Genomic DNA, 26,764 nt, shown 5'->3' on the forward strand with positions numbered 1-26,764 from the left:
CCGTTTCCGCATAATAACTATGCGACGTTTCTTCATATAGTATTTATGCGGACTGTTTCCGCATAATAACTATGCAGAATTATGCGGACGGGTTCCGCATAATAACTATTAAGCATTATGCGGACTGTTTCCGCATAATGACTATATAGAACTATGCGGACTGTTTAGGCATAATAACTAACTAGAACTATGCGATTGTGTCCGCATAGACCCTTTATGCGGACCCTCTCGCCTCCCTGGGTCTACTAGTCGCCGTTCGATGAAGATCAGATGGTTTACGTTTAGGATAGGCCCTAAGGTGTGCGAGATGGCTCTCCTCGCCCCCGCCCCGCCACCTCCACCAACGCCGAGCCCCAAAACCCCCCCTTTACGCCGTCCGCGGCGCCTCCTCGCCGGAGAAAGCCCCAGACCCTACCTTCCCCCGCCGCCAGCGTGGCCGCAAGGGGCGAAACCTGTCCACCCTCGCAATCTCCCTTGCCATCGGCCTCGCAGTCCGGCCCCTCGCCCCGGGCCGGTCGAGGTCAGCCCGCAGGCCTGGCATCTCCTCGCGATCTTCCTGTCCACCATCGCTGGACTCGTTCCGAGCTCGCTGCCGGTGGGAATCTGGGCCTTCCTCGGCCTCACTGCCTCTGTCGTCACCAAAACGTCAAGCTTCTCGGCGGCATTCGGGCCTTCACAAATGAAGTGATCTCCATGCAGGCGTGTAGTTAGTTCCACATCGGCTATGCAGTACGTAGATTTTGAATACTTGTACAGGGCCAAGGAATCCAAGTTGTTACAAATCGTATCGGAGGGAACCTGGCCCCTGGCCGATGTGGACTGGGGGGGACACCACAGCAAAGGCATAGTCTCACTATCAGTGAGGACTTCATTGCGCCGGCGATGCTCCAGAACCGACTTCCTGGGTCGCCAAAAGCAGGCCTGGGGACTCTTCATTTAAGAATCTCGGTTCCTATCTGATCATGTTTCAGGTTAGGGTCTTTTCTTGGCATGTATTACAGTAATGATACATACTTTCCTTGACAGTAATATCTTGCTTGTTTGTGAATTATTAGGCTTTCCGGGGATCAAGGTTTACGTTTGACATGCAAAACCTATAAAAAGGCTACTATTTGCATAGGGACACCTGCATTAATGCCACAGTTTTAGTTATGACCATGGGGTTCTTCCTTTGATTGTGATATACAGAAAAGAGAAAGAAAAGTTTTTTTTTTCCATATTCTTGATTTTATTTTCGTAATTGACAGAGTGCTCGCTGTTCATCGTCATTTCAATTATCCAAAAATGATAACAATTTTGTGTCTCGAACTTTAAGGCTTGGAAGAGTAGATAAACACTGCATGATTGCATATGATATGGTATGCTATGACGCAGTTCACTAATCAAGATTCACGTTATGTCTAAAATGTAGTTGCTGCAGGGTCTAATCAGAAACTGAACATTTCAAAATGCACAGCCAAACTGTAGATGTTGACATTTCTACTCAAGAGCAATTTACTCACTTCTAAGGTCTATAATCTCAGAGTTCATATTAGCTTCTACGACTTATTTTTCGCTACCAAATTATATGCTGTCCCTTTTGTTGTAGAAAGTCCTTTTATGTCCAGTATAATATGTAAAAAAAGAAGAAGAAGAAGTTGTGCATGTGTTTTCCCAGGGCCTTTTTTTTTTGAGGTTGCACATCCAAGCCATATAGGCTGACTCATGCTATATGCCCTCACCCAAACCCACACAGTTGCACCAGAAACAAAACCACTTGCGGCGGTTGTCCACATTTATAGTGAATTCCACATTCAAAGTTCCTTTCTGTGACATTGTAAAGGTTTGAAAGGCAAGGTGCCTAACCAACTCAACTAATCAGTTGCTTGATTAACAAAATAAAAAAGAAAAACATGTTATGAGAGATGACTTAAGCACTTATACTAACCATATATTTTCATTGTAATTTTTTTATATTAAATGATTTGACAATTGTTAGATGGCTTTTTTTATCTATATATTGTTTCTACTATGGTTCAGATTTGGTCTACTCTGGTACATGAGGTCAATGACTTCAGAGATGAATTGCGTCCTTATAGGCTTCCCTTCAAGTTTGGAATTGATTTCTATTACTGGATCCTTTGGGGCGGTTAGGAGTCTTTTGTGATCAAATAGGAAGTTGATTGACTTTTGGACGGTTATACACTGTTTGCTGGTAGTAGCAATGTCAATGGGATTAACCCAAGCAAATCATGTTCAAATTGGTGGAAGGGATAGGCTTAAGGCCATATTTACTTTCTTCTAGATTTTAGGCTAGCGGCAGTCTTGTGCCTCTCTTGGGCACTTTGGGGCTGACTAAAAATGAACTAGAAGATATTTCCACTGGTTGAGACAAGGAGTTGAGTGCCTTTTAACTATGACACAAGAACAAAAGCCTGAAGGGACTAAAGTGGTAACCTTGGTGCCATGCTCTGTCTTTTAAAAGAGAAGGAAAAGACATAACAAAGAGCTATGAGCCATGTTGGAGGTTTCATAAGTTTTTCCTTGGCCAGTAATCTCTGTTTCGTCCTCCCATGAGTTGTGACAATCCTTGCGAACCTTTAGTCATCTAGCAACTCCTTGGATTATAAATTGTCAACAGAAAGTCTCACTCCACAATGTACTTTGCAATTTCATTTCTCATCTATTATCTTCTAATAGCAATGTTACTTTGAGATGCATATTTATGCTTTGTGGTCAACATTGAAGAGGGCCACATTGATAATGGGAGAGATGTAAAATGTTTATTTATTATATATCATATGATGCCGAGGGGGGTTAATTCATTGAAGCTCCTAGCAATGACATTCACATTTTTTTTGGATTTCTTCATGATGCTGTTATTGTACTATTTTTAACAACTTATTCATGTCTTCTGTTTGGTGCATGGCAGCTAGCTGGTAACTCAAGTGCCCTTTTCTGAACTGCTGCAGCTCGGAACCTGTTATGCCTTAAATTAACTGAGGAATTTGGGGTTAGGTTTGAAAGTCCATGAATATCATGTTTCGAAACTGCAAGTTTACTTGCCATCATTTCTCTTCTAGCTACTCCATATATCTTATACAATTTTTTTGCCCTGCAAGTGACAGTTACACCAGAGGCACCTGCTTTGGCTGCAAAAAAGCTGGAACAAGGAATGAATGGGTCATGGTTGGGACAGTGGTTCTTGCAGTTCCTTTTTGGGTATTTGGGTAACTAATTATGATATTATTTAATTGATGGAATCCTTTGATATGGTACAAAAGAATGTTGCTTTATTCTATTAGTTGTGTGGATTGGTGTCAGCTAATGATATTATGTTATCCCCAGCTTGGCACCGTGCACGCTGGACTTATCAATATTAGATTGTTAGTTGGTCTACGTGATCATAGTTTCTGGTCAACACTGAAAACTTGTTAAAGACAGAAATTCAAGTTTTTCCATATTTGTGAACAACGATGATACTGATGATGTTAAGACAAGACTTCCCTTTATACCATAACCATAATCATCTAGCCCTTCCCAACTATTTAGGGATAGTAGTTTTATATATTTATATTTCTATTAATTAATATAAGATGAATGAAATCAAAGTTCATTAATTGATTATGGTAAAGACCAGCCTAGGGGTAAACAAGAACAAGCCACAAGTATCTGGTTGAGGTTGACTTTTTGGATTCTACTTTTCCATTGGTTAAATATATTTTTGAAATGTCTTGCTATTTTTCACATAAAAAATTTTGGAGCACTCATGCATAAATGTTAGTCACATGGTAATAGGCACCAGAAGTCTATTGCACTTGTAAAGTGAAGTTGAGATGCCTTCACTTAAATATAGTTTTGTAAGTAATATACTTACATTTTTCAATTATTACTTGGCCAGAGGACATAACTTTGTAAAGTTTTGCTGCATATTTGCTATGTTAAGAAGCTCAATGCGTAGAAGTTATTGCACATATAGGCTCTTGTTGCAGCAAGTGTTGTTGCAGCAGTGCTTGGCTTATCCTTCCTTCTGCTTCTGGGTGTTCTGGATTGGGATGATTGCCTAAGTGAAAAGTCTGAATGGGATACTTTGGCTTGGTTTGCAATTCTAGTTGGAATGGCTGGCCAGCTTACAAATCTGGGATTGGTGACATGGATGTCTGGTTGTGTGGCCAAGTCTCATCAGTCTGTCTCACTGAGGCGGACAGCAGCATTCTGTGTTCTTCAGCCATCCTACTTTCTCATCCACTACCTATTTGCAAGTCAGACTGGGCATGTAGGAGCCTTCTACTTGGCATATCTTGCCATGCACTTAGCAGCTGGTGTTCCTGGTATGAAGGCAGCACTGGCTGTAGCCTATAATACAAATCTTTTGGTGCACTAACACATTATAATGGTGGTCAGGCTGCTGTAAGGTACTCTCCTTTCCTGTTCTCTTATATTGAGTTCAAGAAAGTATGTTGTTTTTTAACTTTTGTACACTGCTATTTGCTCTCTAAAGTTATGATTAACTTGCCAAAAAACCATGTATTTTTCAAAATCATCATTCAATCTTGAAAAACTTGGTGAGGCATGGGAAAATTAGTATTTTAGTTACTGGTACTTGTACATAGATATTAAAATGAAGTGCAGAAAATGTGGAAAACAAGCTTTAAATTAATGTTTCCAATATCTGTTAGATAAATTTTCTATATTTTTAATTTGATACCCTGAATCAGATCCTTTGACATCAGTTTGCTGATTGTGTTTATAGAAAAAGTCTTATGTGCATGTGTTCTTCATGCTGATATATGTGGGTGAAATGACTCTCAAAACCTCTCTTCATTGTTTTTCACAGTGGGATATGTAGAGCTTCTTGATGTATTCAGGCTGGGCCTGATGACGGTCATGATTAATAGATCTGGGGGAGTTGTCAGAACCTTCTAGTGGAAATATTTGGGGATGTATTGAGGTTCGTGATTTTGTAAGTTGAGGAAGTTTTCTCCGTGCCAAAACCAAAGGATTTTTCTCCATAATTTATTCTGGAAGCATTTCTATCTTCTTTTCTGTGGTCTTCAAAGTTTTGATGATGGAAAGGAATTGAGTCATATGATCATCGCGCCTCCTAGTTGATGACATGGGAATCTGAACTTTAATTGCTTTTTATGTCATTTGTGGTTCTGCTTTCCCCATATCTATACACACCCTCATTATTGGCGATGTTTATCATGGCTCCATGAGATATTTTTCTACCTAGACTAGAACAATTTTTTATTATCTGAATTATTGATGAAACAATCAATGGGGTTCACATTGTTTCATATTTCTAGCGGCAGTCTAATCTCCTACCTTGTATGTGTTAGACCAACATAATGAAATTTGTCTTTTGATGAACTTTGTTCTTGTTTCAATTATGCATGAGAGGGCAATTGATAGCCTGTAAACTCACAGCGGATGAGTGAATCATGTTTATTTGATAGATAGGTAATATTCTGTTTTAAAGTATGCACATAAAATAGTGGAAACTTAACAGGTTGTACATAAGAGAAGGAAAAATAAAGAAGAGAACATATGAGCGATAAGAGTTTTATATTGGGGGAACTTGAAAATAAACGTCATAAAGTTGCGTGGCTTGGTTGCTTACATGTGTCATAATGGATAAGTTTTGTACTTTATCCCACGCACTATCTAAATTAGTTTGAGTAGATGATAATTTTCATAGGTTTACATTGTTATGATTAGTCCTGATAAGCTATATTCCATATTTACACGACATAATACACTGGATGCAGCAATCTGGTCATATACAGACTAGATTCTAGAAAAACACCAGAAGGTAAGCAGTGGTGTTAAATTAACATTATGGTTGGTTTAGTTTTCAGGTGATTGGAATAAAAAAAATCTATAATATTTGTTTTTCATGCTTTTATAATAATGTGAAAAAATATAAGTGACACTAATTGCAGAATGAGGCCGGTCAAGGATATTTACAATAGTGGAGAAAATGACTTGGATAATCATTAATCCCATTTCACAATTAAAGCATCTTTTTCCAAGCAAGTCTATTGAATGAAGGGCTGATGTGGCACCAATGTTGTGGACAACTTGCTCCTTAATGCTTATCTTGATTCATGTTCTGCCCTGGGTAACATGGCTGAGCAAAGTTTTGACTGAGTTTGAGAAGGTTCTTGATTGAGCTCTTTCTTAGATCGTCTCCTTGAAATGCATAATGTATCTGTCAGTGAACTTTGTTATTTCCTAGTGATTGATACAGAAATGGAAGGGGAGCTGATGAAATCAAGGTCAGCAAATCCCATTACAACACAATGTAAACATTGAAAGGCTTAGTCTAGTTGATCTATTTCCTACTGTAATTTTTTTTTCTTCAGTTCAGCAACTGATTAGAAATCTAATTCCTATTGTCAGTTGGATATGGTAGTAGAATTTGAAGAGTGAGGAAAAGAAGCGAAAACACATGAAGTCATTCTTTGTATTTGTAATGCTGGTACTCCTTTCGCAATGGTTACATGTATTATGTTCCCATCATCTTGTCACAATCACTTGCAAAAGTAACATGTCATGTTTTTTCTGCCTCTTAGACATTTCAAGGAGCCTGTGGCTGTTAGACAATAATTATTTGGAAATTAGTCATGAAAATGGGATTGTGGGAGGGGTCCAGGTTTTTTTTAACAAGCAGCAATGCAGTTTGGAGTTTAACAAGGGTCCATTTTACAGAATAGTTACTTCTTATTTGTAATATCATTTTTTTATGCCTGTCATTAGAAACACTTAGGAAAATGATGATGCATGCGTAGCAGCATTCATTGAAGGTTCAGATGAATGAATGTTGTTTTGGTAGGCCTTCAGAGAGCTTTGCATCTCTTGATATTTGTTCGAAGCAGCACTTCTATCTCCATTATTTTCTTTTAGCAAAATACACTCTTATCTTCATTTATCTTTTGATTTTCTTCTTCTGTTTTTTTTTTTTGCTTAATTACATGCAACTTTCTTTAAAGTTAACATATGTGTTGTAGGTGAAAGGGTTTCGTTTGTGGGAAACGACCTCAAAGGATGATTCAGTTGGGTGATTTATATTCCATGTCTGCGAGAAAATATGAACGTGAAAAACATTAACATAGACTATTTTCAAAAACCTATTAAAAACAAGATGCTGGAGCTAGAAGATTTTTTTAAAAAAACTATGGTCGCAAAAACAACAATCGATGCATTTTTCTGCTGTCATGCATTAAACTCCCTATACAAAAGGAAACCTAGCCATGCTATATATGTATATATTAAATCTTAATAATCAAGTTCTGCAAAGAATATTTTTATAAAGATCCTAGGAGCAGAAATTACTGTGCTATGGTGCTGAGCACATCTTAACTACACGCCTTGAGGTTGTTCCCTACAGCTGCTCTCCTGTTCTTAATACATATATCACTTGAAACTGTAAAAATTGAAAATTTAGTCAGTCATTAGTTTGCACTGTCTTTTGCTGCTACCTTGGTTTCTCGGACGTGGATTATAGACAGAAGCGGACTATTGAAATGGTATTAATGTTTGTCACTTTTTCTTCCATGAAGAGTTCCTCAGTTGACTGAGGATGGTGGCACTTTCACAGTTCTTTCACAAAAACGATTCAAGAATTTTTGTATTTGGGCTCTGGAAAAAGTTTCAAATGACTTCATTTATCTATCTGTTCACCTTTGGTTCCTATAATTAGTGAAAAACATTTCAGAAGATATATATCTAAGCCTAGATCCCATTGCTGCACAATAACATGTTCATGCTGCCAAGTGGTTCTATTCATTGGATTGATCATAAGAATTTGCATATCTTTTGGTGTCAATGAGCACAAAACATTTTCTTTATAGTCATTGTTGAGTGCTTTCTTCTATTTATGTTTATTATTATCTTAAGGGCCTTGGACAAGCTGGTCTGAGGCAGTCATTACGATGGGCGCACCAAGTCTCTGCTCATCAAATGACTATTACAACCCCAAAAAATGATTCCTGAAACATCTCATCATTTTGGATCAGTGGTCTAGTAGGCATGGAGTTTTCAACAAGGTACCTGGTTTTCATTTAATGCTGAGATTTATAATACACTAGAAGCTCCTAATAAGGTTTCTTAGGACACAGTAGTTATTTTTTAATTGGTTTTAGTAATATGATGTTAAAATTTCTTGTATGTTACAGTAAAGTTGGCTAATGAGATGGTTTGAGTTGAATTTGTAAATAATTTACGAAATTTTTATGATATAGTTTGAAGGATAAAGACAAACTGAACATATGGGAATGAAGGACAGTCTCACAAGTAGAAGCCTGAATTCACTCGTCTCTGCCATTTCACGGTTTGCTTGTTATTTAGTGAGTTAGGTGATATGCTTTGACATCTACATAGTCACCCTCTACTGATGGAAATCAAGGCCATTGAAATGATGATCTTGCGCAAAGTATCATTTGCTCAACCTGTTTCTCTGTTCATTTGCTCAGGAACTTTTCTCTGTTCTTTAAGAAATTATCTTGCGCAAAGCATGCGGGCAACCTTACCTGTTATCAAATGGCATAAGAATTCCAACCAAACCTTGTTCGTTCACCGGCCAAGCTTTTCTAAAGTTTTTGACACCCAAATACCTTTGGCTGTGCTTTGTATGATAAGGGAAAGAAAGGTGAGAGAGACATGGAGAGGTAGTCCATCTTTCCCCTTCTTTTTAGGCTTTCTGGCCACATGACACACACCCATGTAAACCAAATAGCTCCTTCCCTCCTTTTCTTTATTTTCCCCTTCTCTTTGCTTCAGCTTTTTCTTCTATGCAGGATTCCATTAGGTGGGGGGCTAACACAAGCTCTAGCAGGAGACGTGGGAAAAAGACCAAGCCATCGCTTTCCTAAACCTATAAAGATAGTGGAAAGAAAGAATGGGTAGATGCGCTGCATGGAGTTCCAAAGCTGGCTCGCAATCGATTGCTTGTGGGCAGAGAGAGGACATCTTGTTTTGCTTGTGAACTTTGCTTGGATTCCTCTGCCAGCTTGGAAAGCGGAGCTAAGAGAAAAAGAGCTTTTGCTTTCATAGCAGTGTCCGGTCACCAAGGTAAAGATGAGCTTTTCTTTGGGAATCTTCACAAGAACAATCTCTATCCACTGTGGTTTCTGTCCTGCTTAATCGCTGCTGTCCGTTATTATACATTTATTTCATTTAGCCCTTTCACCACACACACACATACATATATATAAACATTACAGATTTGATTCAAAGAAAACTAATATTACATAAAAGGAAAAAAGATATATTTAAAGGATGCTATTTATGATTGTTATATAATTTCGGTGTATCAGTTATAGTTATAGGTTCAAATAAAACAAGCTAAAAAAATTTTGAGCTGAACTAGTGATGTTAATGAAGAGCTCATTTAAGGAATTTATTGAGAAACTGAGCTCCACCAAGTCTTTCATTTAATATAAATTGAGTAAATATCATGGTATGCCTTAGTCTCCTAGTTGAATTATATTCTTCTTTTTATAAATTGTATTATTATTTAATAAATAAATATAAACATCATTTATATTTTTTAACATAATTTTAATTAATAAATTATAATCAATATATACTTTACAATGAAATATGTATATATACATATTAAATTAATGAAAATTACATAAATACATATTCTTCATTTATGTATATTTTAAACATTTTTGAGCCATACTAAAACAAGCTAGGCAAAGGCTTAAGCTTGACTCCGCCAATCAAGAGAGCTTGTACAACCTAGACTTTAAGCTGAACACAAGTTGCTCGCAATTATCGTGCTTGTCTTGCAGCCTAGTGATATCATCACCTGGATGGTTGTTAGAATGGAGTTGCTTTAAGATCTATTTTGACTGTCTTTATTTAAAACCATGGTCTCCATGAATGGAATAAAGTCTGTAATAGAATGGCATAAACAAAAATGAAAAGTAAAAGGAATAATTGCTCTTTAAAGTGGAGAGCTTAAGTGAGGCTATACAACATATTAAATGACTATTTTAATATGTAACTAAGAATGGCAGTAGCACCTATTAGTGTAATTAAGGGACTTCCTATGTCTGCATAGATATACAATTGATTTAGTCTAGTAATATTTATTTAACTATGGATTCAAATATTGATCAAACTCCTAGCATGATATCTACCATACGAAGCCTTACTGGTTTATGTGTATCTATACAGTATACGTGCCTAGTGTACTAAGCAGTCTGGTACGGTGCAGCACAGCTCGATTGTATCATGCAGTCGCCAAAAGTCTTGCTGCTGCAGTGCAATACCTAAATTCTTGTAACTCAATTTATCAAAATCCTCTATGTTAAGCTGAAGGGAATAAGATTGCCTCAATGGCATTTGGATTGCATTGCATACATGTAATGAGAGCTGGTGACAGCCAATTAAGCATTGTAAGCTAAGCTACAACTAGCTAGCCAAACAACTGCATATGAGTACAGTTATCGCATTTGCTTTACCATGTGTGATGACGAAAATCTGTTCTTTTCTTTTCTTTTCTTTTTTTGTTTTGTAGCAATATGAAAATCTAATTACTTGCTTGTAACCAAATGGACCCAAAATGGAGGTTAGGTTCAAAACTATACTTGTGAAGCAGCCATAGCTTTTTAGGTCTGTCTCCCTAAAGTTAGTGGTCATCACCCTAGAAATGCGCCTTCTGTAAATGAGCTAAATGCGCTCGGATGCAATGAACTCGGTTCTTTGGGTTTGGGGGAAGAAAATGACTGTGGCCTGCAGGTGATGGCTTCAAGCATTGCAGCATGGTGCAGGTGAAATATGAGGTGGTAGATTACCAAGCCAACAGATAGGGAATTTGTGAGGACCCGTGCGGGCGTGTGTTTAGTCCTACATCGGTTATTCGCTGGGTAGATCTTGGGTATTTATGCAGGATCAAGGAATCCAAATAATATCTTCTGGCTAGTCATTTTGGGGGAAGTCCTGGGTTGTTACAAATGGTATCAGAGCGGACGCAGCCTATAACTTATATGGACTAGGGAACACTGCAGCACGGATCCATTGGGGCTGACCACAGACAGATCGTGGTGTTTGTGATTAGATTTAAATGGATTTGAACCCTTAACCTGATGAGAACGTCAGGGCTTGAACGGGGGGAGTATGTGAGGACCCGTGCAGGCGTGTGTTTAGTCTCACATCGGTTATTCGCTGGGTAGATCTTGGGTACTTATACAGGATCAAGGAACCCAAATAATACCTTCCGGCTAGCCATTTTGGGTGAGGTCCTGGGTTGTTACAGAATCCTATTTAGTTAACTTAAAGGTGCAACATGGTTAGAGGCTCGGGTTGTATCGTTCGCGCGAAAGATATATCTACTGCTTGCTTTGAGATCTAAGCAGGTGGATGAATGATGGAGTTTAGAGTATTTTGAGATCTGTGCGGTCTTTACCTCTTTCATGTCAAAGAAAAAAACTTGAGTCTCATGGTCACCTGATTTGCTTCAGAGGAATACAAATGCTATTGCAAGCGTGCGAGCGCACGGAAGAATAGGAAGTGTGATACTGCAGTTCATTTGGAGTGGGAATCTTGCCATTCTTTGTATAGACCACACTCAGCATATCCTACTTGTCATGCTCAGATCCATGCAGACTTGGTGTTCCACATGGGTAAGTAATTCTCTGCCTCTGTGAATAAAGAGCAAGTCATAAACTTATTCAAATAGATAGTCATTGAATTAGCTAAAACTTCCCAAGGTTCCATTTAGCAAGCAAGTAATCCTCTGCCTCTGCCAATGCTACCTAGTTTTCAGTTTCCCTCAGGATATAGGCTTTTATGTACTACTAGGTGGCCTCCATAATGGCTGGCGAAGCACAATGATATCCTTCATTAGTTAAACTAAGAGGCCTTAAGACATATCTTGTCTGAAAGCGATATATGGTGTTGATGCCTTGATGGACATGCATGTGGGGTTGTTGTCAGGCCTGAACGAAGTCACAATTGATGTGGGTCTCTCCACCTTTAAGGCTAACAGGTAGAAGAGGAAGGAGGTAGGTTGTGCTGGTGGTCCCTTGAAGTGGTCTTATCATGTAGTCCAGTGGTCCACCTTTATAGGCATTATTAAGTTATTATTTAGTATCAGAACCTATGGATATGTATGGCGAGCTGAAAACAGAGTCTTCAAATCCTTGAGTTCGTCTTTGATGAGGTTGATACCAGCTTTCAACAGTTGCACCTTTTAATGTAATTGCAGAGGCTAAAAATAGATAGATATTGTCCAATGTGTATATATATATATCTATGTATAAATGATTACATGTTGATAAATCTCGCATTCCCAACCACATCTTGCTCTCAAAGGAGAAGAGTCCCCCCACCTACCTTTCAATGTGGCTTTCAAGAGGAGACTTTATAGCTTCCCACTTCAGAGGTACTGTTGTTAAGGATCTAATGCGCGTCACTTTTAATGGCGAGGCTTCCGCTTTGGAATTTTTTTAAGGCTCGTTTGGTTCGCAGAAAGTATTTTTTCTTATAGGAATATGATTCCTGAAAAGCAGATTTCTGGAAAGAGAATATATAGAAAAGTACTGTTGACATGTTTGGTTGATCAGAGAAAAATGATAGATTTTAAGAGTACTTATATTTGGTTGACCCTCCACTTTCCTGAAAAAGTTATGTTTAATTCTTATTATACCCTTAATAAAAATTAGGTCTTTAATGTTTTGGATCAAATAAGGATAGCTGAAGAGCCTTTTTGGAAAAAAATAAAAATATTTCGATTTTCGGCTCACAGAAAAATAATTTTTTCATAAAACATGGGAATCATATTCTCACGGGTATACAACATTTCCGTCGCTCTTCTTCGAAAACTCTAACCAAACAAGAGGCATTTCTTTATTTTTTCGTTAACTACACTTTGTCTCCTTTTTCTGCGAACCAAACGAGCCCTTAGTTTGTTGACCGGATATACACTTGGCAAAAAGGTAGAGCTTGTAACTGAATCTCCAGCAATTCATAAATTTCATACGCTAACTCAAAAAAATATAACAAGGTGATAGCTTTTTCTTTGAAGGTTGGTCCACTTTTTCTCTCACGAGACAAATCACCCCTATATCAAAAGTTCAAAACCCATAGTTCAAATGTCAAGCCCTCTTTGTTTGACTAGTATCTCATAATTCATGAAGGAAAATGATTCATGTTATGGTATTTCATTGCTAGGGTAACTAACAAAACAAAATAGATGGACATACCTAGGTAACCCAACAATCTTTTAGATGTTCTTAGCCAAATATTTGGTACAAGGTTGAGCTTTGCAGTAAACACTAGTTTTAATCAGGGACAGGCGAGGAGGGGAGGGCAACACAAAATGCATATAAAATGTAATAATTTGAGATAAAACAGTAATAAAATCTCATCTCAGTATTTTTCATATAGAAGAAAGTTGATATTCTTATGCCACTATGCAAGTTCTCAGCAAACAGTGACCATATATTATATTAAAAAAATTCTATGCATAGTTTAATGATGTTGAATAAAAATGTTTTTATAAATATATGAGAAATACTTTCAAATATTTGTTGATCCATATAACCCATGGTTCGATTAGAAGGCCGACAAAGAGGTATGGAAGAAATATAAAAAGTTAATTTCCTAAATTATCTTCATGCTAACTAAAGATTGCCCATCACAAATTATTTCATCACACGAGAGACAAGAGGAAATATGCCTTTTTCAATTGTTTAGCCTTTTGTGGTAGATTGAAAGCAAACTCTTCTTCGCTTGAGATACGATCATTTCTTAATATCTATATCTATTTTAAATAAAATATCTTAAAGCATTTTTTTTTTGCATATATACCCTCCAAAATATACAGAATTATATGAATAACTTCATAAAATTGATATTTATATATATACCCTCATAAATACTTATTTTACTTATATATCCTTTTTTTTCTTTCTTTATTATATATATACCCGTACCATCTAATGCCGTTAAAAAATAAACGACTTAAATTTGAAATGACTGAAATACCCTTACAATAGATATGCAAAAAAAAAAACTTTATAAGAATATACATGCAAATAGCAACTTTGTAAGGGTATTCATACAATTACGCACATTTAGTAGGAAATACACTTAAAAAAATAAAAATGATGAAAATTCAATAAAATAATTTAATTATTTTTAATAGAAAAGGTGGTAAAGAAAGATTAATATTATTATGTGATCTCATATTAATATCAACTCTTATAGAATGATTCATACTGCTTTTATAAAATTCTCGCCTCAAAAACAAATAATAACTCAATATTTATAAATCATTAAAAAATATTTTACTAATCTAAGCAACTATAATTAATTTAAATTTGGTAGTCTTTAATATTTTAAAAATAATGAAGAATATATAGATATCATAAATTCAATAATGATAATTATATCAAAATAAAATAGAAAATTATTACTAAAATGATCACTTGATATTCAATTTGACGGAGTCATGATCTTTAAAAAAAAATTGACAATGTGGCTCAATCTTTTTTTTGACTTGTTGATCCAACTGAATCATAAAAGACTTAGCAAGTTCCAACCAATTTTTAATATTTTTTAATATATTTTTTTAATGTATACCTTTCTAGATATGAAAATTTGTATGAATACTCTCAAAAAGTTATTATTTACGTGTATACCTTGATAACTTTTTTTTGCATATCTACCCATAAGAGTATTCCAGTTATTGTAGTTTTAAGCTGTTTATTTTTTAACGACATTAGATGCAAAAAAAGGAAAAAAAAAAGAAGAAGAAAGATATACATACAAATAGTTTTTACGAGGGTATTCATGTTATTTCATATATTTAGAAGGGTATACATGCAAAAAGCCCTATCTTAAATTTAGGAGTCACAACATCAAAGTTGTTATAGCTAAATTGGCAATGAGATCCCTTTATTTTGAGGGAGTGGGAAATTACAAACCAAGATTCTATGGCAAACAAGTAATCTCCAAGATTTTAGAGTGGGGGTGCATGCCTTTAATTTATTTCTTTTTGGACATTAAACCTAAATGCTCTAAGATGCTCCGTGCCCAGCTTCAATTAGATATTTGTGTTTTGTGAACATCAATTTAATTTGTTTTCACCATTCTCCTTTTTCTTGACCCGTCAATATAAATTTAGATCTTCTTCTTATCCATGTCTCGATATCTTCGTTGTAAAGTCATGTTCAATATTGATTATCAATTTGATATAACTCCTAAGTTTTTTCTTGACCCCTTTGGCCAATTACTGAAAGTTATCTTCAGCATGTGGAGTCTCGCACTATAGGATCATGGACTGCAACATATCATAAGCTCATGAATTTTCCATGTCCTTTCCCTTAAAGAAATTATTACCCACATAGTGAGACTCCATCAGACAACATGGTTGGACTAGTGATCATAGCTTAGAAGAAAGCAATAAAAAGATGAAAGGGGCAGCTTACACCATGGTCCAAGTCAGATACGCTATTTAATGAGGGCCATACTCATATGACACGTTTATGGTCCCATTTTTTCGTCTACCCCATCTCATGCTGTCACATAGTATTAGCAATCAATTGCAATGGAACAACTTGCCCACACCCACATCCGGAACCAAGTAGAACCCAAACAAAACCCCCATGGCCTGCAAACATTAGATGGGGACTCGACTGTGGTGGTGATCAAGGGTTCTCTATAGTCTTTAGAGCTGCGAGGAATGTGACTACAGCTATATCAACCACTTAGGACTTATTTGATTCACAGAAAAAAAAATATTTTACTAAACTTTTTTTTTTCTGAGTATATAATTTTTGAGAATATGATGCTTGAAAAAAAATGATTTTAACATATTTGATTGATCATGAAAATATAACATATTTCAGAATAGCTTATGTTTGGTTGAGCATCTATTTTTTTAGAAAAGTTATATAAAATATCTATTATGCCATAAATAAATAAAAACTTTATCCATAGATTTGGATAGTTTAAGTGTATTTTTTTGAAAAAAAAGACCACAATTCACAACCGGTAGAATAGTAACTTTCTAATATCCTTTATGATTTTTTCATAAAATATTGAAATTTTATTTCTATAAAAATGCTACTTTTCCATCTTTATTTTTAAAAATTTTAACCAAATAAAAATATTTTTATATTTTTTTGTTGACCCATTTTTTTCTTTCTAAATTTTATATATTTCATGATACCTAAACTCAAAAAGAATCTCACTTTCTTAAAGATGGTGAAAGGAAACCAAAAGTACACACGCAAAGATAAAGCCATATGTGGAAGAAGACAAACTAAAGAAAGAATACTCGATGCCTTACCTGCCCCAACAAACGTAGTATAGGAGTTCCACACCACTCTTCAAGCATCGTCCTTTGCTTTTCAACAAAGAGAAGCCATGATGGTACCAAAGTTCAAATTCTCACCTATAGCATCTAGTTTTCCCAAGCACACACTAGGTAAAAGATGGTAGGCTATGTGAGCTGGAAAAAAGAAAAAGACCCCACCAAGTGATTGACTAATATTAAGTTGCTGGATTAATAATTAACAGCTATTTAACATTATGCAACTCGTTTGCAAATGTCCAGAGTTTGCTGCCACGACGCCTAGATATGGTCCAAAGTCGTTCATGCTTTGGGCTAGGAAGTGACACATCCAGTTGATAGATTCGGGTTAGGTTGTGTCTAAATTAAATTGAGCTCAGATTGGATTTAAATGCCATGTACAACACGTCACTTAGATTTTGTTGGGTTTAATTGGTAGAAAATCTATGATGGTGGAGTCCAGTTTTGCTTGATTCACGCAGGACAAAGTGTGAGAAGTTTGGAGAAAAGGTGAAGGGTGACCAAGATAGGGAACTAACTCGTGGTTCGCGACCCAACTCTAACTACAAGAGTAAAAATTTGAGTTGGTTTAGTCTAAAGGGGCATCCACTCTATTAAGTCACTATCTATTTAGAACGAGTAATTTTACTTTTTGCTTACTTTAAATATGCATGTAATTAGGGGTAGGGACACACAACAAGATCATTTTAATCCCTTAGTGAATTGATCGGACAACAATATAAGCTGTAGTAAGTTATATAATGCACATTGATCATATAGAAGGCTACTAATGAATACTTTGTGATATGCACCTTCCAAGCACTATGGGCCATAGGCTACTTTTCTTTTTAAAAAATTATGCTTGTAAAGCTTCATGTTGATTAGAGAAACAACAACGTGAACGATTGACAGCTGTAAAGATAGATTTGATGCCCAATCAATAATGATTGACGTGGTGAAAAATAAAGAGTTTTTTTTATGAATACCCTTCTAAATATCAAATTTTATATGAATACCCTCTTAAAATTAATATTTACATGTATATCCTCGTCACTTATTTTACCATTCTACCTTTTTTTTCCTTATTTTTGCCTATATAACCATGTCATCTAACGTTGTTTAAAAAATTAATGATTCAAATTTAAATGACTAAAATACCCTTGATGGGTAGATGTGTAAAAAAATATTTATAAGACGATCACGATGGAGGACAAAAAAATATTTTTAAAATTCTATTTTATTTTTAATTAAAATAAATATGGTTTTTATTAATAGTATTAGAAAAACCATTATATTAGGGGCATTTGTGCAAAAACAGTGTTTTATGTGGGTACATAAATAAATATAAATTTTAAAAAGGTATTCACGAAAATTTGAATTTTTAGAAGGGTATTCATGCAAAACACTCAAAAATAAATTATACAAAATATTGTGTCCACATCCTCCATCACTACTTGACCATAAAACAGATGGCCTAAAATGCACAAATATAAATGCTGTATAATTAATCATGTATTAGATCACAATGCCGAAGCGCTGTAGATTCATGAATAGGAGATAAGATGTATCTAATAATAATGCTTGGATGCTATTACTGAAATAGCTGTAATTCCATTCATTAGTTCAGTCTAAGTTCAGCCTCTTTTTTCTTTTTGGCACATACAAATTACATTCAAGATGCTACAAACCTATATCCAGTCAAATAAAACTTATCTAAACAGTTAATAATTAAAGCTGACTAATATTTGTAAAACAGAACCTAGACGTCTCGAATGTCTGAAGATTCTAATGTAAGTTCTTACATAGTTTTTTGAGTCAATTGCCAACATGCAAAACAGAAATATTATTGCAAGCCATGAGATTGGGAGAGCTACTTCTCTGATGAGCAATTACATGTCAAAGATGAGGGTTCATCAATTTATGACTAACATGCTCTAATTTCTAATCGACTAACAACAAGGCTTGAACCAACAGTGAGGAAAAAGTGAGAAAAAAAAAAAAAGAAAATTCATTTGAATACATGCATGCATGTAAACTAATATGGCGTATATAATAGTTGATCAAAGCTTTTGTTCCAACCTATCACTATTAAAGGCACCATTTTTATTTTTTTTTTTGTTCTTGGAGCCCTTTCATGGAGAACTACGGACACCTCCCATGTCAATTTTAACAAAGGTGAGTGGGTGTCGGAAGTTGGAACCACTCAAGAAAGCTCCAACCCACACCATTCCTCTTTGGCCTTGGCAAGTCTCACCACCCAACTTCCTCCTCCTACCTTTCCGTTCTAGACAAACCATTTCCTTCCTATCTACTACTTACATGTTAGATATAGACCGTATTCAAGTGGCAAAAAAAAAAAAAAAAAACTAAGACAAGCACAACAACCAAGGAATGCAGGTCTACAGAATAGGCATGAATACCTTTCATAAAATGTTTCAATGTTTAACATTGAAGGACTTGGCAAGCTTCTCATTATAATTGACTCCATTTAGGCGTCAGTTTAAGAATTAACAATACAGCACACCTCAAGTAAAGGAAGCATGCATGTGGTTCGAGACGGGGGTAGTGCATGGAAATATTACGTAGGAAAGAAACACTACATTTTATGGCTTGTAATCTGTTTAATTGCTCAATTTGATTTACATTGATGATTTTGATGCTTAAATAAAAAAAAGGAGTACAACTCTTTTCTATTTTAATTTAATGGTTGGTTGATAAATAAGTAAAGCGGACAAGATCACCTTGGCGGAGCTTCAGGGATGTCAGTTAACAAAAAATTGTGCCAGATCCCATACCCAGCCTGTTTCCATTCCTATAGATGCTCTTTCTTGCCAGATCCAATGCATTCACAAAAATCCAGTTTTCCAAGCTTTTTCTTGATTTTTGTGTGAGAGAATTAGAGAAACACTTAACTAGATAGCCTCACAAAATTTTCATTAACCTCTAAAGGCTCGTTTGGTTCGCGGGAAGCATTTTTCCTCCTACGAAAATGATTTTTAGGAAGCAGATTTCTAGAAAGAGGATGTCTGGAAGAATACTTTTGGCATGTTTAGTTGACCATGAAAAGTGACAGATTTCCAGAGTACTTATATTTGGTTGACCATCCACTTTTCTGAAAAAGTTATGTGTAATTCCTATTACACCTTAATAAAAAGTAGGTCTTTAATGCCTCTTTAATATTGAAGGGCCTTTTTGAGAAAAAATGGAATGATTTCCGGCTCATGGGAAAGTAACTTTTCCATGTTTCTCATGAGAAAGACTTTTCTATGAAATGTGGGAATCATATTCCCATAGAAATATAATTTTTTCATCTCTTCTTTGAAAACTCCAACCAAACAAGAGGCATCTCATTACTTTTTCGTTGACCACACTTTTCTTCTTTTTTTTTCCGCAAACCAAACGAAACCCAAGTGACCAGAGATTACGAGATAAATTTTAAATTATTGCATAGGTGCATTTTTTTTCTTTATTACAATTTTTTCTATTAAAAAAATGTTGCCACATAAAACCTTAGATATCTATATTTTTCGTAATTTAATATTTAAAGTATAGAATATTATTGAAGCAAAAAAAAAAAAGTTGGGCATAAACTGTGTTTAATTTCCCACATAAACTAAAGATGCAAAGGCTTCAATATAGAAGCAGGTAAACGGCTAATTTATTAACTTATAGTTATTTTTTTGCACCTATAGACTCCACTAGCACTGACCGTGATATTAAAAAAAAAAGGCTCATAAAAGATCTTCATGAACCCGAAAAATTAAAAAATAAAAAGGCTTCTAAAATAAAACAGCTTTCCTTCTTTTTATAGACATGCAAGTACTATAGACATTTTCCAGTATAATACAAATACTACCATACCTAAGTATATAAAAAAATTGACATACATACATACATACATATATATATATATATATATATATATATATATATATATATATATATATATATATATATATATATATATATATATATATATATATACTGTTTAAGAAATAAACAATAGCGGGCAATTTTGATCCATTAGATCAAAATCAGATGCTTAAAAGACTGACATTTGGCACCTGGCACCCACCATGCATATATCTTATTTATTAATGAACGATGAGTTTGGAAAATGGAAATGCCATGCGATGGTGATTAGATTTTGCTAATATGCTTTTAGAAAGATAAACACGGTACTAATTAGGATTTTTTCACAACCCGACGCGCCGAACTCCCCGCTCTTCCCCTCTGTGAAACGGCGCGATCCGCTGACACCACTCCGAATCTTCTCGGCGATTTTTTTTTTTGGGTACATAATCTTCTCGGCGATTAACTGAATAAAAAAAGGGAAAAGATCAGCTCCACCATCGCGCTCCTTTCCGTCCTTTTCTTCTAGACGCCCGCGTACTGGATCCCAAATTGTGCGCTTACGTTCACCTCCAAGTGATATTAAGCTCACAAACATACTAATTAATACTGGGTTAATAAAGTTCACCATATAAGCAAGAACATAATTATCTTAAACCAGTCAATTAATTTTTTTGTAAGATTCGAAAAACACCTTTTTGTACTGACATGTTTTTGCTAAATTTTACTTGATTATACTGCTTTGAACTATTTTACATTCAATATCAATCATTGTTCGCTCGTATGTTACTACAGTAACAAACTAAAAAGAAAAATCATTAAGATTAAGCTCATATATTGCATGCTATTTAAATAAATGTTTTTGGTTGGAGTTACCAGCTGCTTTAGTCTTTTTAGTTTAATAATTAAAACAACAGTTCGTGCATAGGAGGTGCATGTGACTAATTAACATGCAATAGGAATTGATAAATCTACCTTCTGCTGACATACATATCTTGCGTTATATGTTATGAATCAGAAAAACTATTACAACAATTTTTTTCTTAATTCTTAAAGAAGTGTATGATTATAATGGAACTCATAAACTAAGAGTTTAAGGGCATCTTCGTCATAGCAATAACAAAAGTGATGGCCATAACATGATTTTGGGAAAAAAATCTCATTCGGCTCTCGTGGAAAGATCTTTATGCAAAAATTGATGCCATAAATTATCTTCTTCTCAAGAACTCGTAAACAAAGTTTAAGAGAATCTTAGGTATAGCAAGAACATCAACCATGGATGCAACATGGTTTTGGGGAAACAATCTGATTCAACTCTCTAGATAGATCTCTATCACTACCAGAAAACACGCGTATAGTGACGGAAAATTAGTGACGGACCGTTATCAGTTACTATTTGTGACGGATTAGTGACCGACAGAAATTTGGTCACCGTGGTGTAAACTTAGTGACCGTTTAGTGACAGACCGGTCACAGAATGCGCGGGTAGGATGGGCGCCAAACCTTAGTGACCATCATAGTGACGGGGTATCTGTCAGTAATATGATAACCAAAATTGCAACCAGACAGTGACAAATGCAGCCGTCACAAATATAGTAACCCTAGTATTTATAAATTTTTAAAAGATTATTTTTGGCAGTAACAGATTATTGACAAAAATTTCTGTCACCAAATTTAATTTTTAATTCCAAAAATATTAAAAATATTATTTTTGAGTAAACCTAAATTAAAAGAAAAAATAAAAGGAGGAATATCCAAAATGAAACTAAGTGTGCCCGCCGTTCCGCCCAAATTTCTTCGATAATCCAAATTCCAATCGCTCTCTATAAAACTCAAATTTCTTCTTCTCATTTTAAAATCTCATGGTGTCGGCCATGACCCATTTGCACCCCTATTGCAAGTTTCCTGCTTTATAGAATTTTTTTACCATACTTTATAGTTCAAAAATATTTTTGCCTTGCAAGTCCCATCCAATCAGCCTTATAAATAAAAAAAAAATTTGATATGAAATTTGGCTTGCAAACTGATTTAGCCCAAATCACGATTTAGCCCAAATCAGCCTATATACAATTTGGCTTGCAAACCGACTTAAATACCAAAACCCTAACCTTTCCCTTCCCTTCCCTTCCCGTCCCTCGCTGAGAGCAGCCGCCGCCCCCCCCCCCCCCACTCCCTCGCCCCCCCTCCCTCGCTGAGAGCCGTCGCCGCACCCCCTCGCTGAGAGCCGCCGCCGCACCCCCCCTCCCTCGCTGAGAGCCGCCGCCGCCGGCCCCCCTCCCTCGCTGAGAGCCGCCGCCGCACCCCCTCGCTGAGAGCCGCCGCCGCACCCCCCCTCCCTCGCTGAGAGCCGCCGCCGCCGGCCCCCCTTCCTCGCTGAGAGCCGCCGCCGCCGCCGCCCCCGCCCCCCCTTTTCCCTCGCTGAGAGCCTGATAGCCGCCTCCTCTCGGTGTCGTCGCCTCTTCAACGACCGGCCGGCGGCTCTTCGCGTCCTTCTCCCCCGGACGGCAACCTCCGCGGCTCCGGTCACCGACTCACAGTCACCGGTAAGAGTTTTCTCCTCCTCCTCCTCCTCTTCAAGCTCGATCCCGGTAGATTTTGCCCAAGCCCGGAGAGAGAAAGAGAGAGAGAGAGAGGTGGTGGGGCAGCGAGACAGCTCGGAACAGTGGGAGAGTGGGGAGTGGGGACAGTGGTTTTGTTTTGGGTGGAGACGGGAGACAGAGAAAGAGAGGAGGGATTTTTTTTTTTTTGCTAAAATAGACGAAAGAAACTTTGATATATCTGAGTAGCTGCTTTTATTATGATACTTGGACACATCACTTGGTTGGGTAAATCATGATACGGGCACTGTGTCGAATTTACTGTTGCTAAAATAGACAAAAATAATGTTGTACTTGAGGAGCTCCTTAATATTATGCATTTTTATTCTGACACATTTGTTAGTCCTACCAATGGTTTGCATATATTTAGACTGCTTCACTGATTATTGTTGTAATTTTGAGGGTTGATGGGTTGGGATTATGTAAAGTTCATGGATTTTAATTTTTTCGTCATGTTATTCATTTTTACAATCATTGTTCATCTGCAAGGAATAATGGAAAGTGGTGGAAAGTGGTGTTGCTTCATGGTTGTGAGTTATTTCCAGTGTGCAATCAAGAAGCTGGTCAAAAAGCTTGCTAAGAAGTACCATGCTTTCCTAGCATCAGAGGCGATCATGTATATTCACATTTGTTCTATGTGAAGCAGATAGTATTCCATATGTAAATTTGGATGATTTGACTTGTATTCCTTGTCTTTGTAAAGATTAAATGCTTTTTGAATATTGCTGGTATTAGATGAATGAACAGATAACTTGTAAAGGTTAATTCCTTATGTTCAGCTTTTTGTAAAGATTGAATGCCTTCTTAATGTCAATGATGCTGGGACAAGATTGAATGACTTATTTTTGTCATGCTTATGATAACTTCTCATCTTCATAAATATCATACCAGTTTTTGTTTCTTTTACATTTTTTACGATCTTGCCTTTCGTGTTTTTAATGGTTCGGTTTTTCTTATGTTGTTTTCTTTTTTTATCATCTCTCTAATATTTTCTAGGCTTTCTTATGTTGTTTTATTTTTTTGATTTTTAGAGGAACTATGTCAGTTGATCGTAATTGGATGTACCACCGACTTAGTGAAAATGGTTATATAAGAGCTGAGTTCTGTGATGGAGTTAAAGGGTTCCTTGAGTTTGCATTTACTCAGTTAGAGTATTGTAGTGGTGATAAGATTAGATGCCCTTGTATAAGATGTGACAACCAGAAATTTCTTAACCGTGATACGGTCAATGTTCATCTGTTGAGAAAGGGGTTTACACCGAGATATTCAACATGGTTTGCACATGGGGAGTTACTTGGTGCAGTTGCTCCTGTAAGTACAAGTGCAGTAGAAGCATCCACATCAATGGATGTTGGTTGTGAACATGGTCAGCAATATAGAACCATGGTGATGGAAGCTATGGGTCCAGAAGAGGAACTTCATTTGAGAAGTGCATTTGAAGTTAATCATGAGGAAGAGCCAAACAAGGATGCTGCAGATTTTTATTCTTTGTTGAAAGATGCAGAAGTACCTTTGTGGGAAGGGTGTAAAAAACACTCTAAGTTATCTGCTATTAGTCAATTATTAAATTGCAAGTCTGAATTTAATATGAGTATATCTTGCTATGATCGAATCATGAAAATAGTGAAGAATATGTTGCCGGAAAGTGAGAAGCTGCCCTCTGATTTCTATCAATCAAAGAAGATGCTTCGGAAGTTGGGGTTGGAGTATACAAGTATTGATGTTTGTGAGAATAATTGGATCAATCAAAGGAGATTTAAACAAAGCCCGTGATAAACCCCCTAATTGGATCTCTAGAGAAAATTGGAATAAGCTAATTGATATTTGGATCTCCCCAAAATGGAAGAAGAAATCAGAAGCCAACAAAAATAATAGAAACACCATGAAGAACGGTAGCATCTCTAAACACTGTGGAGGATCAATCACATTTGTCAATCATGACGAACGATTGGTACATATCTTTATTCAATTAGATTTCTATAATAATTTTTATATTATTGTTCAGTCATCTTAAATTAGCCCATTATATGTTAATGAATTTTTTCTTTTCTCTTTTGTAGAAATTAAAGTTAGGCAGGGAGCCAACAATAGTTGAATCTTTTAATCGGATGCATAAGACAAAGCAAGGCATGGGAGGATATGTAGATAAGAGAAGTGAAGCTGTCATGGTAAGTATAATTTTTCTATGATTCATAAATATTATTGAGCTTGCTCATGTTTATCTCTTGTTTGATCCACCATAATGTTTTTCTCTTCTTTTAAATCAACTGGCAGGCAAAGTATTCAGCTGAATACTCCAAAAAATATGGTGATGCCTCCACCTCAGATGCTCCTCCACGTGATTATGACTTGTGGTTTGAGGCAACTGGTGTCCCAACTCATGGCCATGTCTATGGCTTTAGTCCCCTAGAGGATCTCACTGGAATTATTGGGCAATCATCATCTGCTTCCACCTCTACAAGTCAAGCTCCAGAGCTGTACACTCATGAAGACCTTCTACGTATTCTTGAGCAGGAAAAGAAAAAATGGCAAGAGGAGGTTCTTCAAAAGATGAGAGAAGAGATTGGCTTTGGACCAAGGTATGCAGATCGGGGGAGTAATGGTGATTCTGGTTCTGCTGATCATGCTTCATTATAATTGTTTTTGCCTTAGATGATAGGTCTTTGCATTCCTAGGAGGAATGAAATCTCTGTTGATCTTTATGACATATTTTTAGACTTTGATTTTGATGGATTCAGGACATGTTGATGCCAATTTTGAATGACATTTAAAATGACTTTTGCGTAATGTCGAATGCCTTTGCTATTAATGATATTATTGTTATTATTATTATGTGCCAATCAATGTACCAAATGTACCAGGTTATTAGATTGTGATCGGTGACCAAATTTTGGTTACTAAATTGTTTACCAACTATTGACGAGCAGTCATAAACTTAGTGACAGGATTTTGGTCAATAAAAATTGATTTTGCTCAGCGCGTTTGTAACCAATTAGTGACCGTAAACTTATCACTAGGTCAGTGACGGGATTAATGACAAATGTAGTGACAAAATGTGTGACCATGTCTGTGACGACTAAATCTGTCACTAAAGGTCGTGACAGATTAGTGACCAAACTTGTGACCGCATTCTGTGACAAAATCAGTGACCAAGTTGCCTTCGTCACTAACTCCGCAACTGGATAGTGACGGGAAATACATAATTTCTTAAATATTTAATTCTTAAATTTGTAACGGCTTAGTGACGGCGGTTCTGTCACGGAGGTTAGTGACGGGAATCGCCGCCGTCACGGAGAATTTAGCGACGCGTGTTTTTGTAACGAAGTCAGTGACGGGAGCTCCGGTCACAAATTCCATATTAGTAACTGAAAACACGGTATAGTGACGGGAATCTCCGTCACTATACGCGTGTTTTCTGGTAGTGTATGTAAAAATTGATGCCATCCATTCTTCTCTTCATCTTCCATCTCACAATCTTACATTTATTACATCTTTTTTCTTAAGTTGCACAAGCAAAGTAAGTATGATATCAGTGCAATATTCGAGCTGTTTTGTTCTTCATTACAATTTTAATTTTAATTCTGTTAGATAAGAACTTTGTTCTCAGTTCTTGATTTTGATGGCCATTTTATGTGTGTGCTTAGTCTTTGTTTCTTTATATACTTGCATGTGTGTGTGTGTGTGTATAACTATGTACATAAACAGATATAACTGTATGCAAGACACTAGCCTAATTGTATTGGGGGTGTAAATATATAATGCTGTATAATTGTGTAAGGGCTGAATATAAAATGGAAATCAAACAAAGGATTGGTTATTAAGTTTCCTGGTGTGTTAGGAGGTGATGGTTGACTTTAAAGGTACTTTCCTATACAAAAATTCTTGTTTGAAAACTGAAATAAGTTTTGATATTTATTTTACACTCCTTATTTATTTATTTATATATCTGTATAGATAAATCTTTCTTCATCCAACACATGTAATGATAAAATTTTCTGTGAAGAGATGCTTTAATATCTGC

General features: G+C 36.1%; 1 long non-coding RNA gene across 11 annotated transcripts; it reads left to right on the forward strand.

Annotated features, from left to right (window-relative positions):
* Nucleotides 1–266: 266 nt before the first annotated feature.
* LOC120113269 lies at nt 267–10,456 on the forward strand. Of its 11 annotated transcripts, none has more exons than XR_005515141.1 (5): nt 267–971; nt 2,912–3,209; nt 3,881–4,394; nt 4,817–9,054; nt 10,171–10,456. It is a non-coding gene; the product is annotated as an uncharacterized LOC120113269 (long non-coding RNA). The 11 variants fall into 11 exon arrangements; XR_005515132.1 differs by having other exon boundaries at nt 268–971; nt 2,912–4,394; nt 4,817–8,651; nt 8,781–9,054; XR_005515134.1 differs by having other exon boundaries at nt 268–971; nt 2,912–4,394; nt 4,817–8,632; nt 8,781–9,054.
* The last annotated feature ends 16,308 nt before the right edge of the window (nt 10,457–26,764 follow it).

This window comes from Phoenix dactylifera, chromosome 15, assembly GCF_009389715.1.
Source record: "Phoenix dactylifera cultivar Barhee BC4 chromosome 15, palm_55x_up_171113_PBpolish2nd_filt_p, whole genome shotgun sequence".
Classification (NCBI taxonomy): domain Eukaryota; kingdom Viridiplantae; phylum Streptophyta; class Magnoliopsida; order Arecales; family Arecaceae; genus Phoenix; species Phoenix dactylifera.